This window comes from Mesoplodon bidens (genome assembly GCF_964165515.1).
Source record: "Mesoplodon bidens genome assembly, chromosome: 11".
NCBI classification, from domain to species: domain Eukaryota; kingdom Metazoa; phylum Chordata; class Mammalia; order Artiodactyla; family Ziphiidae; genus Mesoplodon; species Mesoplodon bidens.
In genome coordinates this window covers 81,920,672-81,941,459 of record NC_138167.1, presented here as the reverse complement: position 1 = coordinate 81,941,459, position 20,788 = coordinate 81,920,672, and the positions used below count along the sequence as shown (strand labels likewise).

Sequence of the window (20,788 nt, the reverse complement as noted above, 5' to 3'; positions counted from 1 at the left end):
AGGTTATTACAAGATATTGAGTAGAGTTCCCTGTGCTGTATGAGTTAAGTCCTTGTTGGTTATCTGTTTTATATAGTAGTATGTATATGTCAGTCCCCAAATCCTAACTTATCCCCCCCTCACTTTTCCCTTTAGTAACCATAAGTTTGTTTTCTATGTCTGAGTCTATTTGTGTTTTGTAAATAAGTTCGTTTGTATAATTTTTTAGATTCCACATATAAGTGATATATGATATTTGTCTTTGGCTTACTTCACTTAGTATGATAATTGCTAGATCCATCCATGTTGCTGCAAGTGGCATTATTTAATTTTTTAAGGCTGAGTAATATTCCATTGTGTGTATATGTGTGTGTGTGTGTGTGTGTATACCACATCTTCTTTATTCATCTGTTGATGGACACTTAGGTTGCTTTCCTGTCTTGCCTATTGTACAATAACTAGTGCTGCTATGAACATTGGGGTGCTTGTATATTTTTGAATTATGTTTTTCTCCTGATATATGCCCAGGAGTGGGATTGCAGGATGATATGCTTGCTCTATTTTAGTTTTTTAAGGAACCTCCATACTGTTCTCCATAGTGGCTGTACCAATTTACATTCCCACCAACAGTGTAGAGGGTTCCTTTTTCTCCACATCCTCTCCAGCATTTATTATTTGGAGACTTTTTTTGTTGGCCATTCTGATTGGTGTGATACCAATCACCAATACTACCTTATTGTAGTTTTGATTTGCATTTCCAATAATTAGTGATGTGGAGCATCTTTTCATGTGCCTTTTGGCCATCTGTATATCTTCTTTGGAGAAATGCCTTTTTAGGTGTTCTGCCCATTTTTCGATTGGGTTATTTGTTTTTTTGTTATTGAACTGTATGAGCTGTTTGTATATTTTGGAGATTGATTCCTTGTCAGTTGTATCATTTGCAAATATTTTCTCCCATTCTGGATGTTGTCTTTTTGTTTTGTTTATGGTTTTCTTTGCCGTGCAAAAGCTTTTAAGTTTCACTAGGTCCCATTTGTTTATTTTTGGTTTATTTCCATTACTCTAGGAGACAGATCCAAAAAGATATTACTACAGTTTATGTCAAAGAGTGTTCTGCCTATGTTTTCCTCTAGTAGTTTTATAGTCTCTGGTTTTACATTTAGGTCTTTAATCCATTTTGAGTTTATTTTTGTGTATGATTTTAGAGAATGTTCTAATTTCATTCTTTTACATGTTGCTCTCCAGTTTTCCCAGCACCACTTACTGAAGAAACTGTCTTTCCTCCATTGTATATTCTTGCCTCCTATGTCATAGATTAGGTGACCATAGGTGTGTGAGTTTATCTCTGGGCTTTCTATCCTGTTCCAGTGATCTATATTTCTGGTTTTGTGCCAGTACCATACTGTTTTGATGGCTGTAGCTTTGTAGTATTGTCTGAAGTCAGGGAGCCTGATTCATCCAGCTGTTTTTCTTTCTCAAGATAGCTTTGGCTATTTGGAGTCTTTTGTGTTTCCATACAAATGTAAAAACTCTTTATTCTAGTTCTGTGAAAAATGAAAATGGCCTTTCTTTTATGAAGTAGTGACAATAGGAGCTGGTAACCCATATTTTAAAATGTACTTACTTTACAATAAAAGAAAAAAGTAGCAACCTAGCAACCTTATATTGGTCCCTGTTTTGGTTTTTGTTTTGTTTTTGTCTTTTTTGTTTGTTTTGTTTTTTCATTTACACATCCATGAAGTCCAAATCTGGGAATAACCAAGCTAGAATTGTCAAGAATACTACATAAAAGAAATGAGTCTTGAGCAAGACTTTTAATGATAAGAAGGGTAATAATGGTTGAAAATTTGCTGGTAGGGAAGATGCTGTTGGAGAACAGAGGCATAAAAGTGAAAATGAATATAGTGTATGTGCAAAGGACTCTCCTGCTACCAATCTGGACAGTCATGATGGAAATAAGATAAACTCTAAGGGTGGAATTGGAGTGAAGACTTTGGCCTTGATTCAGTATATGATAGGGTAGCGTTACTGGTGATTAAGGAGAAGAGTGACACATTCCTGGTGCTAGTGGACATTTGATAAGTGTTGATTGAGTGAAAGAGAATGAATGAATGAATGAAATGAATGATAGCCTGGCTTTCAGGGAAGATGAGCATGCGGTATACAATGGGAAGGAAAGAAACAAAGACAAGAAGACCAGCAGGAAACCATGTTGTAGTGAAAAAGAAAGGAACAAAATATTTACCACTGAATTCAGAAAGAAAATTTGCCTGATGACTATACCCTCAAACAAATAAAATTTGGGTCAGCCAGAAAAGCCATTCAGAAAGTGATGGTGCTAATGTGGTGAAGTTTTCCAAATCCTTTGGCCTGGGACTGGGGTTTATAAATTTCTCTGCTGGGATTGAGAAAGCTTTCAAGGGTTTTGTGTTTCTCCCAAGGGAAGTTTAATTTATTATGCAAAGGTTAGTTACCAGCAGCAAAAGGAAGGACAGGAGGCACTACACATTTAACATAAGTGTGGAAATACAGCCTGACTAATAACCAAGGCCCTTCACTTCAACCTAATGTTCATTTCCTGAGAATGTATATGCATGTCTTTCATTATTCATTTCTGTTAAGTTTTTACTAATTGGATGCTTTTTGTTTTTCTTTATTTAAAAATTAATGAACACAAATACATGTACTGTTTTATAGAACTTTAGAATGATGCTTGGCACCTAATAAAGGTCTATAATATTTGTTGAATGAATAATTGGATGGGTGGATGTACATATGTAAGTATGTTTTGTATGTGTATATGTACATACGTGACCCAGGCAAGGTGACAGTATGGGGCTCTAAAAGGAGGGGAAGCAAAGGTATCACCACCACCACTGCCATCACTATCACTATCGTGTTTTTGTTTGTTTTATTTTATTTTTTTATTGAAGTATAGTGAATTTATAATGTTTCAGGTATATAGCAAAGTGATTCAGTTATACATATATGTATATATTTATATACACATACATATATGTATATACATATATGTATATATGTATACATATAAAAGTATATCTTTTTCAGATTCTTTTCCATTACATGTTATTACAAGATATTGAATTTATTTCCCTTTGCTATAGTAGATCCTTATTGTTTATCTGTTTTCTATATAGTAGTGTGTAATCCAAAATTCCTAATTTATTCCCCCTCTTCCCTTTTGGTAACCATAAGTTTGTTTTCTATGTCTGTGAGTCTATTTCTGTTTTGTAAATAAGTTCATTTGTATAATTTTTTTAGAATCTATATATAAGCAATATTGTATGATATTTGTCTTTCTCTGTCTGACTTTCTTCACTTAGTATGATAATCTTTAGGTCCATCCATGTCACTGCAAATGGCATTATTTCAATCTTTTTATGGCTGAGTAATATTCCATTGTGTATAATATCACATCTTTATCCATTCTCTGTCGATGGACATTTGGGTTGCTTCCATGTCTTGGCTATTGTAAATAGTGCTGCTATGAACATTGGGGTGCATGTATCTTTTCAAATTAGGTATTTCTCCAGATACATGCCCAGGAGTGGGATTGCTTGATCATATGGTAACTCTAGTTTTAGTTTTTAAGGAAGTTCCTTAAAAAACTGTCACTGTATTTGTTGTCTATCCTTTCTGGAGCATTTACCATGCAAGGCACTGTATAAGTAAATACTTCATATGCATTATCTCCTTCTGGACTCACAAGAATTAGGAGCATGATGCACATAGGATGACTGGCTCTGTGTTACAGATGAGGAAACAAAAGCATCAAGCAGTTCAGCAACTTGTCCAATGATCATATTCAGAGGTAGAGCCAGGATCTAAATCCCAGCTCTTTCTGACTGGAGAATTTGAGCTCTTTGTTGCTAACCTGGCTTCCCCAGCCCTTGTACCTACTCTACTGCTTTGGGAAATTTGAAAATCAAGGGAGAGGAAGACATAGCTGAACCTCAAGCTAAAACTGGAATACCTAGTGGGGAACACCCTAGAAAGAGATTGTTAAAAATCATTTGCAGACTGAATGGATAACCCAAGAAATCATGGGGTGTCCCCAGTGTTCTCCATGCCAATATATTGTTTTCCTTTGGGGAAGGCAGGTCCCTTCCAACTATTGCAGATAATATTTCAGCATATTTTTACTTTCTCCCCACATTTAGTAACTTACAGATGCTGTCATTCTTAGGTTTTGTTTTGACTGAGAGAAACACTCTCTGAAACTACACCAGACCCGGCAGTCACGGTTTCCCCATTTTAAGCCATCATTCCAGAAATCCCCCATCTCTTCTAAAATAGGGACAACAGTCACTGGTTAGCGCTGAAACTTTCTGTGCAAGGCAGTGAGAAAATGGTGATGAACTGGGCTGAAGTACAAACAAAAAGAAAATTCAACGTCTACCAGGATGAAAGATGTATTTGTTACCGGAAATGTCTTTCAGGTTTTCTTTAAAGACCAAATTACACAATTTGCAGCTGCATTTTTTTTTCACATGCAACGTACAGTACCTGCAGATGTTTTATAGCAGACACCTGCAATGTTTTCTATTTGTCTTAATTATAACAGAGAATGACAGGAGACAAAGTAAAATGGGAAGAAGAGAAGGAGAAAGAGGGGGAGGGAAGCAGGGAGCGAGAGAAGAGGAGCCAGTGCCAGCATCTAAGTGATGGGTAATAAAACCCCAGTGCTCCCCATATCTTTCTCCATATCAATCTCCAAGAGATTGCTTAAGAAATTGACCACCTGCCAGCTATTCAAAGGCTTAAATGCAGTAGTCTCGGTTCAGTACACGTGTAGGCATTTTCCATATTCCCCAGCCTAGTTGACTTGTTCTCCTTCACTGAATTGCAGGGGGAATCAATGGTACATGTTTGGAGAGTACTAGAACTTGGCTTCGGCCTCTGGTCTGCATTGCCTTTCTTTCCCCTTCTGGACAGCATTATACAGATCCCTCCATCGCAGCTCAAGTGACAGAGCGTAGGCTCCCAGAACTCCTCCAGTACTTCCTGGTGCACTGATAATTTGGCTTTTAACAATGCCCAAGGGCACATAGTTCTGTATTGTTACATTTCACAGCAAGGTCTTATAACCTTAGCACAAGGGTGTCCTAAGTGTGTATGCCCGCCCTACAGTCCTTTGGCTTTCATTTGGCTTGAGACGGGGTACATCATTTTTTGTTGATGTATCTTTTAATCTACAAGGTGTCCACAAGCCTGGAAACTTAGGTGAAATATACATAATGTCATCATGGACATCTTCAATCTGTAGAAAAATAAAATATTATTTTAAACGTTAATATTATCTTTGTGTGCATAGGACTGGACAAGCCACTAACTGGGAGTTAGGGAAGAAAATAGTGGATCCAGAAGTCCACTGTTTAACCACTCTTTTTCATTTTCTTATATTTGAAATGCTTGTGATATATCCCCGAAAGAAGCTCCCACCTATATGCCCAAGGAAACTTATGCAAAAATGTTCACTGATGCATAGATTACAATAGCCCGCGCACACACACACACACACACACACACACAAAACCCTACTGACTATCCCTCAGGTGGATAATGGATAAATAAATAATTGTGTAACATACAGTAGAATATTATATAGAACATATAAATGAATGAGTAATAGACTACCACAGAGCAGTTGTAAATGAATTACAGAGATATACATCAATCTGGATATGCATCAAAAGTAGGTTGAGCAAAAGAAAAAAATGAAGTGATGTAGAAGGATACATATAGGGAGATACTATTTAAAGTTTTGAAAAACAGGCAAAATGATATAATATATAATATTTATAGATGTATAAATATATACTAAACTTCTTTTTAAAGACAGGTTAATTAATGGTCAATACCAAATTCAAGTTTGTGGTCACCTCTTGGATGAAGGAAGGAAATGAGGTCAAGTAAGAATGCCCAAGAGGTTTCATTTGTACAATTTCCTTTCTTAAGCTGTTTGTTATATTGGTTTCTACTTTTTTGTATACATGAAATATTTCATAAATTAAAAAGAAACACATCGTTTACCTTCCTCATCTTGTTGGCCGGCAAGCTTAGTATGGTTACTGGCTCACCTATCAGTAAATAACTATTAAATGTGAGTAATGATCCTGGTCTCATTATACAACTGTAACTGTGTCATTCATATCTGGTTCCATTATTTGGGGTTTTAATGACAGCTGAAAACAATTTTAAAACTAATGTCAAACTATATAGGTGCCCAATTTTAGAAAACTCTATGAATATATTAATTTTTAATATAAGATAGTAGAGCCTCGGTAAATGTTTAATTAAACTGAGGTGGATTCCCAGTGCAACTCCTGTCTTTTGTGAGTTCCCTAGTTATACTTTAAATTATTTGATTTTCCAAAATTAGATATTCGCCGAACTTTTCACATGATTTTTTGGTTATGCAAAATGAGTTCACTTGTAAAATCCAGCTGCTGTCCATAATTTCAATGTTTTTAAAAATATATTAAGGAAGAAGTTTCTCTCTGCTAAAGATCACTTCCTATTTTTACTTTACACTTCAGTAAAGCTTTATGAGTTGCAACTTTGACACTAAAATTTCCATGGCAACAGATTTTTCTTGTCATAAACACAGGTATGATTGAGAAGAAGGCTTTAATGACAGCAGTTTTCTTCATAATTAAAGTCATTAATGAAAATGCTGGGTTAAGAAGCGTAGGAATTTTATTACAACAAGGACAGTTTCAACTGGAGCTTTGGAGGCGACACAAAATGAATTGCTATAAAATTGCCTTTGGTTGTGTTTGATATTTAAGATAACATTTATACATTTTGTATTTAATAGCTTAGAATGGAGCATGTCTAAAACCATATTCTGCTCAAGTACAAATCACCCTGAACCCTCTCTTTAAATGGTCCACAATGTGAAACCTCAGTAGCTTTCTAAGTAGTTCCACAACTTTCCTAATTTAATTCTCCCCCAACAGATTCACAGGAATTTCTTGACCTGATTTCTTGTCATTATAAAAGCAATTCAGAACTGACGTAGAGGATTTGCAAAATACTGTAAGGTACAAAGTAGAAAATAAAAGTTACTCAGAAATCCGCTACTGTGAAACAACCAGTGTTAACATTTAAATGTATCCTTGGGGCCTTCCCTGGTGGTTCAGTGATTAAGAATCCGCCTGCCAATGCAGGGGACACAGGTTCGAGCCCTGGTCCAGGAAGATCCCACATGCCCTGGAGCAACTAAGCCGGTGAGCCACAACTACTGAGCCTGTGCTCTAGAGCCCGTAAGCAACAGCGACTGAAGGCCGCTCACCTAGAGCCCATGCTCTGCAACAAGAGAAGCCACTGCAATGAGAGGCCCATGCCACCGCAACGAAGAGTAGCCCCCAATCTCTGCAACTAGAGAAAAACGCGCGCACAGCAACGAAGACCCAACGCAGCCAAAAATAAATAAATTTATTAAAAATAATTAAATAAATGTATTCCTTATAGCACATCTGTTTTCCCTAATAGCCAGAAAAAATCCATCTTCAGACTGAAAAGTATTGAGATTTGCGGCAACTATCCATATTCCCTAAGGTGTAGCACAGATGGGCCTTTTCAGAGTCTATTGGCTGGGAAAATGCCTGAGTTGGGAATATTTAGGCCTGGTGGTTGGGGTGAAATGCAGTTAGAAAAATCAGGATATAAGTGGATCCAAAGGAATTGTCCAGAGTTCTCTGTCTGAGTAATAAAGTGTATGGTAATGATCCATAGGAAAGGAAAAAAACCAAATCTTTGTTTTGTCCTTTGGAGGCTGGTCATTTGATCTCTCTTTCAGAGATGCATTAGTATTTCCCTGACAAATGGCTCATTTATTCATATATGCATTTGTTCATTTGATAGATTTTATTCTGTGCCTTTGCTTCCCAGCAGACATGTCCTTTCTCACTCTTTATTTTAAAAATATTTATCAGGTGCCCACTATATGCCAGAGACTGTGCACTTGATGGGCGCCACTTAGGCAGTCCCTACTTCCAAAAACTCACATCTAATGACTCCAGCTCTTCTTTTCAGGTTCAGCTGGGATCTCTCCTACCATGAACCTGTCTCTTCAGCTTCCCCCTGGTGCTTCCCTGTAAACACGTGTATGCTCTGTCACACCCACCCTATCCCATACATGCTTATTTGCATGTCTGTCCCCCTCCTTGAGATCTGGGAGCAAAGTAGGTGGATTTCAAGGAAACAAATTTATTTTTCCATTGTTTATAAAAGTTTCTTGTTAAATTTTGATTTGCATTTTTTGGACCACAACTGAGATTGAAATTTTTTTTCGCATTTGTTATCTTCCCATTGCATTTTTTTCTGTTTTCATACTTCTTCAGAACCTTTCCTCAATTTTTTACTTGTATGCTCACCTATTTTTCTCTTGTTGATTTCCAAGATTCCTCATGATCAAGGCTATTCATCCTTTTGATATATTTTGTGACTTTTTGTCAGGTTTTCATTTGCCTCTCAATTTTCATTTACTGTTTAGTAGTTCTTATTTTTAAAGCTGTGTTAGTCAAATCGAGAGCATTTAGTTGGTTTTATTCAGACTTGCCCAAAAAGGGATTTAAGGTAGCTTACAAATATGCATTCGTTAAAACCAGGTAAGAAAAATGAGGCCAATAAAACAAATAAAAGTAGGAAAGTAAGATGGAGCCAGGAATTGTGTTAGTTTCTTGAAAAAAGATGCTGTTACAAGCTTTAGTCTTACTAGGGGTCAGCCACATAGTTGTGTGCTTTCCTGCAACATGTTTTGGCAAGTAAATATAATGCATTACAAGATCAACTTTGTAATGAGGGAAAAACAGACCATGGACTTAGGAGAAGTGCTGCTGTTCCTGGTACTAATTCCAGAAAACTGTTTTTTCCTGAGGTTCCTCATGAGGATATACTCTAAATAAACTGTGTCTTCACCAGCAGCCTACAGTAAAATACAACACGTTTCAAAGATCATTGCAAGGACTGTAGACTATTCTTTCAAGGGTTTTTCATTTATTTTATTTTCACAAAACAATATCCATTTCTGATTAATTGGTTTATAGCAATTTGGAAGGCATGTATTGTAGCAAGGGAGGGATGTCAAGGAAAGGGATATTTTTACTGATCTTTAGAACAGTTTTTTTTTTTAATCTGAGGAAAAATACTTCAATGTGTATTTTTTTTTTTTTTTACTTAGAGCAATTTCTCTGGTTAAAAATATTTTTCAAATATATTTGGGGTGGTGTGGAAAAACACACCCAAACGGCTATTTTTCAAAACTTCAAAGGCTGATGCTCTGAACTGCTTGAAGTAAATTGGTTTTTGAATCTTGACACTGCATTCAGAATGAACACAAGATACAACTAGCACTGCAGCAATCAGGCAACCACAAATATATAGTTCTGCTTGAGGTGCTGTAAGTCAAATTCTAAAGGAGAGAAAAAAGAACTGATTTTGCAAGAGCTGGGTAGGCATGCAAATACTCTTCTTATGTGTACCCTTTTTGGATTTCTGATTGAGGGAGAATAATTTTTCTAACATAAAAGTTAATATTTTTTGCTGATTGAGGGTTATAATTTTTATAGAATAGTGGATTCACAGGTTTAGAAGAACCATAAAGGTTATTCAGTTGAATTCTCTAAGCTTAATTCCCTCTGGACTGTCCCCATCAAGGAACAACCAGCCCCCACTTAAGTAGCATCATAGCTTAGTGGTTAAGAGAGCCATCAGTCCATGTGGGTTGGAGTTCTGGTTTTCCTATTTACCATCTTTATGAACTTGGGCAAGTTTCTTAATCTGTCTGTACTTGTTTTCTCATCTGTAAATTAAGGATAGATAAAGCACCAAAAACAGTGGGCTAGCACCAAGAACAGTGGGCTAGAGATCAATAATGGTGATCTCCTATTATCATTACTATTATTACATTCTTACAGTATTACACACACCTTCCATGAAAGTTCAGTTCTGCCTACAAAGACCATAATTTTGTTTGTTTGTTTTCAGTAATAAGGGGAGTTCATTTCTGGCAGTAGCAGAGTAGCATTTATTGAACGACCATCTACCCATCACAGTTTTGAGGTTTTGACTAAAAAAACAGCATAAACAATTATGAGATCAGAATTAAATAACTGTTTGAAGATCCTGGGAAGTGACTAAAAATATGCAGACACTGGAGGGGACATGATTCTTGCAATAAGGGAAACAAAGTAGGTGAGATCCACATTGGACAGCTTTTTCCTTGAGGACACTCCTCATTTTGTAACGTACTTAAGAAACAGAGCCCAGTCAGGAAGAGGCTGACCAACTGGATTGAAAATTCAGAAGTCAGAGTGTGGTTTTGCTGGAGTTGCTGGAAATTAAAGAGGGATGTTCCAGAAAATAAGAAGGCAGGGCGGGGAGCCCCCAAATCTGTGGACAAATTCTCCTCAAATTGTTGGTTGACTACCAAGCTGCAGGTGCCCACAATGAGACCTCAGGGAATCCAGTGGAAAACACCAGTGGAAAGGTTAAAGGTACTGAGCAGTGATTTCATCCAGTGCTTGGTTCTGGGGAGACAAGTTTTGGAATTCAAGTCCAGCAGAGTAGGAACTTACTGAATTCTTTGTGCTTTCCATTGAAACCCTAAGAGGGACACACCTTAAGAATAAAGATGCAGGACTAAGGACTACAACTGAGGCCCAAGGGCAAAACAACAATAAGTCCATCCCGTCAAGGCTCCACAAGATCAAGGTGATTCATCAGTAGTTTGTCTACTAGAACAAAACTCAACACTTTCCAAAGGAAGGTAACGTATCATCTACAGCCCACAATGTACAGTATACCAGGAAAAATTACTGTATATACAAAGAAGCAGGAAAGTGTGGCTCACAATCAAGGGAAAAAATAGTCAAACAGATCCACAAAGTCCCAGATGTTAGAATCAGCAGATAAAGACTTTAAAATAACTATGATATACATGTGAAGAATCTACTGGGAAAGATTGATAAAATGGGTGAGATGGGGAATATCAGGAAAGATATGGAAACTAGTAAAAAAAAATAGAAATCCTCAAACTGAAAACTATAATATTTGAAATTAAAAATTCATTGGATGAACTTAACAGCAAATTAGGTACCACAGAAGAAAATAAAAGGATGGAGAAATGTATACCATACAAACACTAAACATAAGGAAGCTGGTGTGACTCTATTAACATCAGGGTATATCTCAAGGCATGGATTACTGCCAGAGGCAAAACAGAACATTTCATAATTATAAGAACATCAGTTCATTAAGATGACAACAATCCCAAGTGTGTATGCGTCTAATTGATAAAGGTTTATTTTTTCAACATCTGGTATAGGGAGAGTTGGCTTGATTTGGAAGTTGTTTGATATGTCTATTGGAGCAGGTGGCTTCTGTGAGCCATAGGTGTGGGCTGGCTTTGTTGCTTCAGAGAGACAGGTAAAACTATTTGAGACAAAATGATAGAGTTAACAATCTTTCTACTTTGCCCAGGACTGAGATGTTTCTTGGGACATGAACTTTCAGTGCAAAAATCAGGACAATCCCCAAATTGGAAAAAGTCCCAGGCAATCTGGGTTGGTCACTCATCCTACAAAGAGAGGAATAAGAGAGTAAATAGAGTTTGTTTTCTATGTCCGAGTCTGTTTCTGTTTTGTAAATAAATTCATTTGTATTATTTTTAGATTCCACATATAAGTGATCCCATATGGTATTTGTCTTTCTCTATCTGACTTACTTCACTTAGTATGATAATCTCTAGGTCCATACATGTTGCTGCAACTGGCATTATTTCATTCTTTTTTATGGCTGAGTAATATTCCATTGTGTATATATACAACATTTTCTTTATCCATTTAATTACCTTTTAAATATCTACTATAAATTGTTTACATCAGACTGCCAGTTGGTCCCAAAACAATCTCAGGGAAAGAAGAGAGTGTGTGTGTGTGTGTGTGTGTGTGTGTGCGGGTACACGCATTCCCATAGAATTGACCCCAATGCCACAGGATGATGCTTCAGCATTCCTTATAACAGATATCTCTCTACTTACAATGGGGTTACATCCTGATAAACCTGTTGTAAGTTGAAAATATCATAAGTAAAAAAATGCATTTAATACACCTAACCTTCCGAACATCAGAGCTTAGCCTAGCCTACCTTAACCGTGCTTCAAATGCTTACATTAACCTGCAGTTGGGCAAAATCATGTAACACAAAGCCTATTTTATAATAAGGCGTTGAATATCTCATGTATTTTATTGAATAATGTAATGAAAGTGAAAAAACAGAATGGTTGTATGGGTCCAGAATGGCTATAAGTGTATCGGTTGTTGACACTCGTGATCACGTGGCTGATTGGGAGCTGCGGCTCACTGCCGCTGCCCAGCATCATCAGAGAGTATTGTACCATATATCACTAGTCCAGGAAAAGCTCAAAATTCAAAGTATGGTTTCTACTGAATGCATATCGATTTTGCACCATTGTAAAGTCGAAAAATCATAAGTGGATCCTTTGTGGGACTGTTTATTTTTCTAGCATGCTTATGATGAAAAGGAAGTATTCTGATTGCTCTTTTTTTCCTCCTCAAGGGATGAATAAAACTGAGAAATAAATCAAGACTGTGACATTAGACTGAGGAATTTTTCAACAATATCTGTCAGCTTTTGGAGATTTGGTGAGAAGAAATAGTCATGATTCAATATCTTGCTTGCACAGCAGGCTCCAGTTCAGACTTAGATCGTGCCCCATCTGATCATTTATGATGTATCCAAGAGCTCCAGGTATTGCTTTGAGATTTTGCTCTTGCTCAACTGGCCTCTTGCAGCCATCAGGGCATTTTAGCTGCCACTGAGGCCGTTTAACTACTTCCCTTCCTGTTACCTACAGATCTGTCTCTCTCTTCAGCTTGCTCTCAGTTTGTCCAACTGATCTACTTCCTTATCACGTTGCTTTGGCTTCTCCAGTCATTCCTGTCTTTTGAAAAGAATAAAATTTCAAAATAAAAATGAGGTTTGCATGTGTACTTAATCCTTCATTTTATTCAATACACAGTTTTTGATCATTGCTGTACACTAAATACAGTGCCAGTCTTTGGAAACACAAAGATCTGTGAGCTGTGGCCCAGCCCATAAGATGCTGCTAGGCTATTAAGGACAACAGAAATGCAGACTTACAATTCATCGTACAACAATAAAGATGTTAGAACAAAGCCTGAACGAAATGTTTAGGAAGAGAGGGAACTAACAAGGGTTCACGGAGGAGATGATGCAGTTACTTCGCTAGGGAAAGAAAGAACAAAAGAGGGAAGAAAGGCAAAAATGAGAATCCCTAGCCCAAGATATTGTTAGTTGAGTCACCAGAACGACTACTTCCGGAAAGAGGAAGAATTGAGAAGATGTATTGGGTAGATGAAATGCCTAATGAGACCATAAATGAGGAGAATTGCTTCTTACAGCATATGAAAAGGTAATTTTTATCAGATAATGAAATTGTTTTCAGTCTCCAGAATGAAAATGAATCCCTTGCTAATGCAAATCATGCTAATAAAGAGAGCGAGAGAGAATGTCGGAATTACACTTGGCTAGCGGTAGGCAGAAACCAACCTAAATAGTCTAGGGGAAAAAAAAGAAAGATAATGAAGTAATCAAAATAATTGCTTAATAGGGAATGTGAAAGATCTGAAATGTTAAATTATAAATGTACATTTTCAAGAAAAATGAGGTGACCTTAAGGAACAGATTAGAAACACAAACTCATGCCGGGTAGAAATGATGCTTTTCATTAGCAAAGCTGAGGATTAATTAAATCTGGGGGCAGCTCTTTGAAATCCACAAGTGCGAGTTACATTAGAATACAATACAACTGGTATGTTGGTATCATAATTAATGATTAGCATGGACTTCTTTATTAAATATGTTCTGGTGTAGTGATGTAACAGATGTGAAATGAAGAGGACAAAAATGTGTTATTTAAAACCAAACCTGACTTTAGGAGCATCTGCTTTCAAATGTGAGGAGGGAAGCATAGTTTATTTAGTAGGGAATATACTGATCCCTTCCCCCTTTGAAATTGCCTTGACACCCATCCCACGATGGAGGGCACTTTGCCCCTCACCAACCTCTGTAGGGAACTAGAGAAGAGTGGGGAAGAGGGTGGCATCAATTATCTTTCAGTTACCTTTGAATCGATCTCTTGCTTCAGCTATATAATTTCAGAGACTGGTAGCAGAGCTTGGTGCTTCTCAAGACAGAAGAGCTGGAGAAAGCGGTCCGTTGTTTACAGAGCATATTAAGTATAAGTAAATGGAAGCCCTGAGCAAGGAGGAGGTAGTGGTCTAAATTGTTTTACAGGAAAAGCTAAAGGGAAATTCATTTACTGGGGAGACCAATGGAAAGGCGGAGTAGGAAAAGAAACAACCCTGAGGGGAAAAGGGTGAGAAGCAACAGAGAGACTTAAAGCCCCTTCCCTTGCTCCACACACAGATGCCTTCTGTGAAAGACAGACATCAATGCGGAAATCAGGGAAGACTGGTCCCGGACTAGGGTGCAGAAGGGAAGATGATCCATAAACTGAATTAATTCAGAGACCTGGGAATTCCGAGCCAAAGGTGATATAAAAACCAGAAACCACATTCCAATCCCAGAATGTTGGAATTAACACAGACCTGGCAAGAGATAGAAACTAACCTACAGAGCCTTGGGGGAGGACATGGGAGAAGATGGAATTACATCCAAGTTTACTCTAATGGTGGGCCAACTCACCTAATATTGCATACTGAAAGATGGTTTTTAATTTAAGTTTGGCTGTTACTTTGAGTTTGACATAAAGATTCTAATTTTGAGTTTGGTTTGCACTGATCAAACTTTAGAATATTTAGAGATGCTCCTTTCGGTCACATTTCAAAGATTTCTGAAAATCTATTCAGATTCTATTCTGAAAATCCTTGCATCAAGTGGGAATAACCACATATGTAATTTTTAAATTTGTTTTTAAATGCAGTAAAAGTTGTTTTCTGATAACGAGAATAGAAATTTGCCCTGTTCCCCAGACTGCTCTCAGCCAGTGGCTAAGCAACACAGGGATACTGAGTCAGGCCTGTCCCCATGAGACGTGGGACTCCTGTGAGAGGTGACTTTGGCCCTGCAATTCCCCATCATCCTGACTGAAACTTTCTTAGAACCTCCTTCCCTGTCTCTATCATGGTTTACATCCCTATGCTTTCTCCACCTTTTTTTCTTCCCCCATTTCCCCCATAGTTCTTTCACCCTATGAATATCTTGGACATCGAATCCAGCCCTGAATCTGCTGCTCAGAGCACCCAAACTAGCACATTTAACCCCTCACTCTAGAAACACTTTTAGGGGAGGAAAAAAAAAGTACTGTTTTCTCTATCTTTCTAGGTTCACTGACTAAGGCCCTATGAACTAGATGACAAAAGACAGATTAACAAGAGAAAAACAGAATGTATTAACGTGTGTGACATGCATACACATGGGAGAAACTCAGTGACAGGTAACTCAAAGGGGTGGTTAGAACTTGGGCTTATAGAGCATCTTAACAAAGGACGATACATTCCTAGAGAAATGACATGACAAAAAAAAGGTTAAGTTTTCCAAGGGTGGCAAACTGGGGGAAAGTAAATATATGGGGGAAACCACTGGAATACATTTTGTTTGTTCAGGCCATCTCGGTGCCAACTTTTATCTTCTTCACGGCCATAAACTTCCCTGGGAGAGGGGATTTATTGGCAATCCTCATTTCTCAGAAGTTCCTGCCCTTTGATAGATAAGAGAAGCTCTGGGAAGGCTTCTTTCTGCATCTGTTGAATCTCAAATGCTTTTAGCTCAAAATAACCCTTATGCTTAAGTGGCATATTTTGGGGTGGCATATTTTAATCCCCTAGACACTACACTGTGGGCTATGGAATCTGGTATCCTGCGAGTCTGGGCCAGATGACATGACCTAAAAGAGTGGGGCAGTTGACTCCATATGGGTGGACTTTGTCCAGTGGGAAGCAAGAGGCAGATGGGGTCCGGGCAAACAGATTCCCCTTCTCCCTTCCTCTCAGTCAGAGGCATTGTTTCTCTGTACAGTCATCTTGAGGATTTCTAAATGCTCAACAAACACATTTGCTGAGCAAACTGATGTATCTCTTCCAGGCTCTTCAGGAAACAGTAGCCAGTGTGGTAACATAGTTCACACCCTGTCTTCCTTCACTCAAGTCTTTCCCCCACTTACTCGCCCTAAGATTATCCCTCCCTGCCTCCTCTGTAAAGTACCAGCACTGATTTCTGCCCCTAAACTCTGTTGTCTGGGAAACCTGGACTAAGACAACTTATAAACTAATCCTAGGTATAGATACACAAGTAAGAAGTAGCCTCTGGAAGTGGAGGAAAACAGTCTAGACTAAGACAATAGTATAATTTGGACACCTCAAGGCAAAATGGAGGGTGGCTTTTCCAGAAATGGAGAGAAGTTCAATTTTGCTGGTGTAGCACAAGCCTGGGTACTGGGGTCAGGGCTGTGGGAAGAATGGCTAGAGAGGCATCTGGGCACAAATTACTGTATGGGGCATATTAAGGAGTTGTGAAAGCTGAAACCGAGTGAGGCCCTGTGGGCCTCCCAGGCATGGAGGCCCTTTTGTCCCCCATTTCTTGTAGGCAGGACTCCAGCCTCATGTTCTTCCTGGAGTTCCAGGTTCGGACAGTTGCTCATCAAGGGAGGAGCAGCCAAGAAACCAGCTGAGGCAGGATTCAAAGGACCAGAGAAGCTCATCAAGATTAGGAGACCTGAGGTGAGATTAAGGGAATGCAAGCCCTGCTCACACCCTAATCTTGTCAGAGACCCTACCTTTGAACCATTGTTATAAAACCCCTCATCAAATCCTCCTGGGTTGGGACACACAGTTTTTCGAGGTAGAAGCCCGGTGTTTCTCCCTTTGCCTGGCAAAGCAATAAAGCTATCCTTTTCTTTCTTTTTTTTTTTTTCTTTTTTATAAATTTCTTTATTTATTTTTGGCTACATTGGGTCTTTGTTGCTGCGTGTGGGCTGTCTCTAGTTGCGGCAAGCGGGGGCTACTCTTCATTGCCGTGGGCGGGCTTCTCATTGTGGTGCTTTTGTTGCGGAGCACAAGCTCTAGGCATGCAGGTTTCGGTAGTTGTGGTTTGTGGACTCTAGAGCTCAGGCTCAGTAGTTGTGGCGCACGGGCTTATTTGCTCCGTGGCATATGACATCTTCCTGGACCAGGACTCAAACCCATATCCCCTGCACTGGCAGACGGATTCTTAACCACTGCGCCACCAGGTAAGTCCAGCTATCCTTTTCTACTTCATCCAAAACCCTGTCTCCGAGATTTGATATGGCACCCGTGTACAAAGAGGCCGAGCTTTTGGTAACAAAGCTACAGAGGACTTGCAGCCAGGAAGTAGCAGTCATATTTGCATTTCAGATCTCTGTGGCTGCAGTAGGGAGACTAGATTGAAAGTGGCGGGAAAGATGTAGTAATCTTTGCAAACATTCACTAGCGTTGTGGCATTGATGTTAATTTTTATGATAAAATGAAAGCTATTATACCTTAGCTATACCAATTTTGAGTAGTCTGATAGTATTATTTCTTACTACCAACTGAAGTATTATTCTCTTTAAAGTTATTCTGAGAAGGACCCATGGAGTAAAATGAAGGGCTAATTTTTGTGTTAATAGATGTGTAAATGGAGTTTATTAGGGGTCTTTTTAAACCTTTGGGATGTTAAGAAAAATTATCCAAAAGTTGGAAATGGGCAAAAATAGATTACTGGGTGTCTTATCAGTGGAGTGCTGGGCATTGACTAACATGTCCAAGGTAGGCAGCTGATTCTCTAGGGGTGCGGACTTCTGTTTGACATTTTATTTATTATGATTAGGAAATTTTAAGGGGGAAGTGGCTGCTTCCCACTAGCTATCTATTTTACATTTGGTAGTGTATATATGTCCATGCCACTCTCTCACTTCGTCCCAGCTTACTCTTCCCCCTCCCCATGTCAAGTCCATTCTCTATGTCTGCATCTTTATTCCTGTCCTCCTCCTAGGTTCTTCAGAACCATTTTTTTTATATTCCATGTATATGTGTTAGCATATGGCATTTATTTTTCTCTTTCTGACCTACTTCACTCTGTATGACAAACTCTAGGTCCATCCACCTCACTACAAATAACTCAATTTCCTTTCTTTTTATGGCTGAGTAATATTCCATTGTATATATGTGCCACATCTTCTTTACCTATTCATCTGTTGATGGACACTTAGGTTGCTTCCATGTCCTGGCTATTGTAAATAGTGCTGCAGTGAACATTGTGGTATATGACTCTTTTTGAATTACGGTTTTCTCAGGTATATGCCTGGTAGTGGGATTGCTGGGTTGTATGGTAGTTCTACCTTTAGTTTTTTAAGGAACCTCCATACTGTTCTCCATAGTGGCTGTATCAATTTACTCTTCCTCCACTTTTAAGGACCCTTGTGATAACACTGAGAACACTCAGATAACCCAGGATAACCTTGTTATTCTAAGGTCATTTGATTAGCAACCTTAATTCTCCTTTACCGTTTATGGTAACATCCACAGATTCTCGGCATTAGGATATGGAACTCTTTGGGGAGCCACTTTTCTGCCAGCCACACAGTCTTTTGAGGATCTCAGCTTTATGCAAGGATCTTTGTTCTAACTTACCACTCTCTGCAGTCCCAGGCCTGACAGTTATTAAAACCTACACCCTTAGGTTAACCAAACCAAATGCTTCATCCAGGGAGGCTACAGAATCAGCTCATACTCTCTCTACCTTGGATTTCATTTCTCCCTTTCCTTCTTTGGGGATTTCTTAGAATAAGAAATCTTATTACTTAAAGGAATATTTGTTACATTTACCCAGCATTTCTAGGGGCTCATAGTAGGAGAATTTGGAGATTATCTGGGCAAAAATATTGCCAGAAAAATAAATCTCCAATATGATCATATTCAGTCAACCAGGGTATAAATAGAGCATATATTCAAACACTTAAAAGTTACAAGTCAAGCTATAATTTTTTAAGCTAAAATATATTCTGTCATCCTAACTTGACAAATACACTTACATCATGACCTGGAAGGCCCAACGTGGATGCAGGATTCTCAGATTCCTTGATGTGCTGTGCAGGAACTTGGCTGTACCAGGTGAGATGCCCCCAGCTGTGGCCTGTCTCCTTTCTCTTTCTGCACCTGGCTCCACCCAGCACTGTGATAGGCCTCACACACATGCATGTTCCCCGCCACCCTCCCCGTGCCCTGCCTGACGATGAAGTTCTCTCCAAACCTTTGGCAACTAGGCAACTGTGGCCACTTCTCTGGCCTGAGTTGTGTATACAAATAGCAAGTTCTGGCTTCAACAGCAAGAACCTGGGTAAGAATCCCATGAAGTTCTGGATATGAGCTGAGGGCAGTCTAGACAGGGAATTCTATGGTTCTGTGCACCTGAGGTTAAAGGGGGGAGCGTGGGCTCCAGCAGGCCAGTCTTCTTAGGCCTATGGATCTTGCTCTGTGGGAAGGGGAGTGCCCAGAGTACAGCTTTCTAAAGCACTGTGCCCGGGGCAGGAGGCCCTCTTGCCTGGCTCTCAGCATAGTTCTGCAATCGGCTGCCAAAATATTTCCACTTGTACCTGTACTGTAAATTGCAACTGTCCCAAGTTATTTCTTGCCTCACCTACTGCAATAGCTTTCTAACTGGTATCCTGGCCACTTGTGTCATTCTCGGTCATTAAGAGTCAGAAAACCTGTTTCCAAATCCTGGCCCTGCTATTTATTAACTGTATAACTTTAGACTGGTTAATTAATCTTTTGAGCCTCAATTTTCCCAACATAGCTGCTCACAGACACTATGAGAAATAAAAAGTATTTTTTGTGTGTTAAGCCGTTACTTTCCAGAGTAATTTGTTAAACAGAAACACAAAACTAATACATTACCATTCCCCCCTGCTTCTCAAAACATGGCATTGATATCCATTATTCCAGAGGGCCTTTCTAAAAACCTAATATAAAAACAGTAACAAAGATCTTCAGCTAGAAACATTTAAAAACATTCTACCCGTTCTATTCTATTGACTCTTCAATAGTCTAAGCATGGATTTTTTCTTTTTTTCAAGATAAAGGTTAAAAAAGCAAACAAAAAAACTATAAACTGTACATGACAGGTCAGGTCCCTCTAATATCAGTGACTCTTCTCATGACATAAATTAAGGGATGGAGGCAGTGCTGTGTGCTATGTCCCCCGCCGCAATTCTAAACCCATCCATCTTGCCCCACAGTACCACAGCTACAACACCCTTTAAAGGCAGTCCTTAAATAACAAGAGACCTTATTCTTCCTGACATTTGTCTGGTAATACTGAGGAATAGGCTGGTTTGGTTGGTGAAACATTGTATTTAATACTTGCCAGGATTATGAGATTCAAACTACCTGTAGAACCTGGCCAATGTCTAAGATAGTCATGGACGTAATTGTCTTTTAATTAATTAATTAATTAATTAATTAATGGCTGCGTTGGGTCTTTGTTGCTGCATGCGGGCTTTCTCTAGTTGCGGCGTGCAGGCTTCTCATTGCGGTGGCTTCTCTTGTTGCAGAGCACGGGCTCTAGGCACGTGGGCTTCAGTAGTTGCAGCTCGTGGGCTCTAGAGTGCAGGCTCAGTAGTTGTGGCGCAAGGGCTTAGTTGCTCCGCGGGATCTTCCCACACCAGGGCTCGAACTGGTGTCCCCTGCATTGGCAGGTGGATTCTTAACCACTGCGC

The 20,788-nt window shown here is 38.9% G+C and overlaps 1 protein-coding gene across 1 annotated transcript in view; it reads left to right on the top strand.

Annotated features, from left to right (window-relative positions):
• CFAP54 (cilia and flagella associated protein 54) overlaps positions 1–12,932 on the top strand; it is a gene marked incomplete at its 5' end in the record, with an annotated part of 331,419 nt that extends 318,487 nt beyond the window's left edge. The window contains 1 exon segment of the mRNA XM_081249749.1: positions 12,586–12,932.
• Between the last annotated feature and the right edge of the window lie 7,856 nt (positions 12,933–20,788).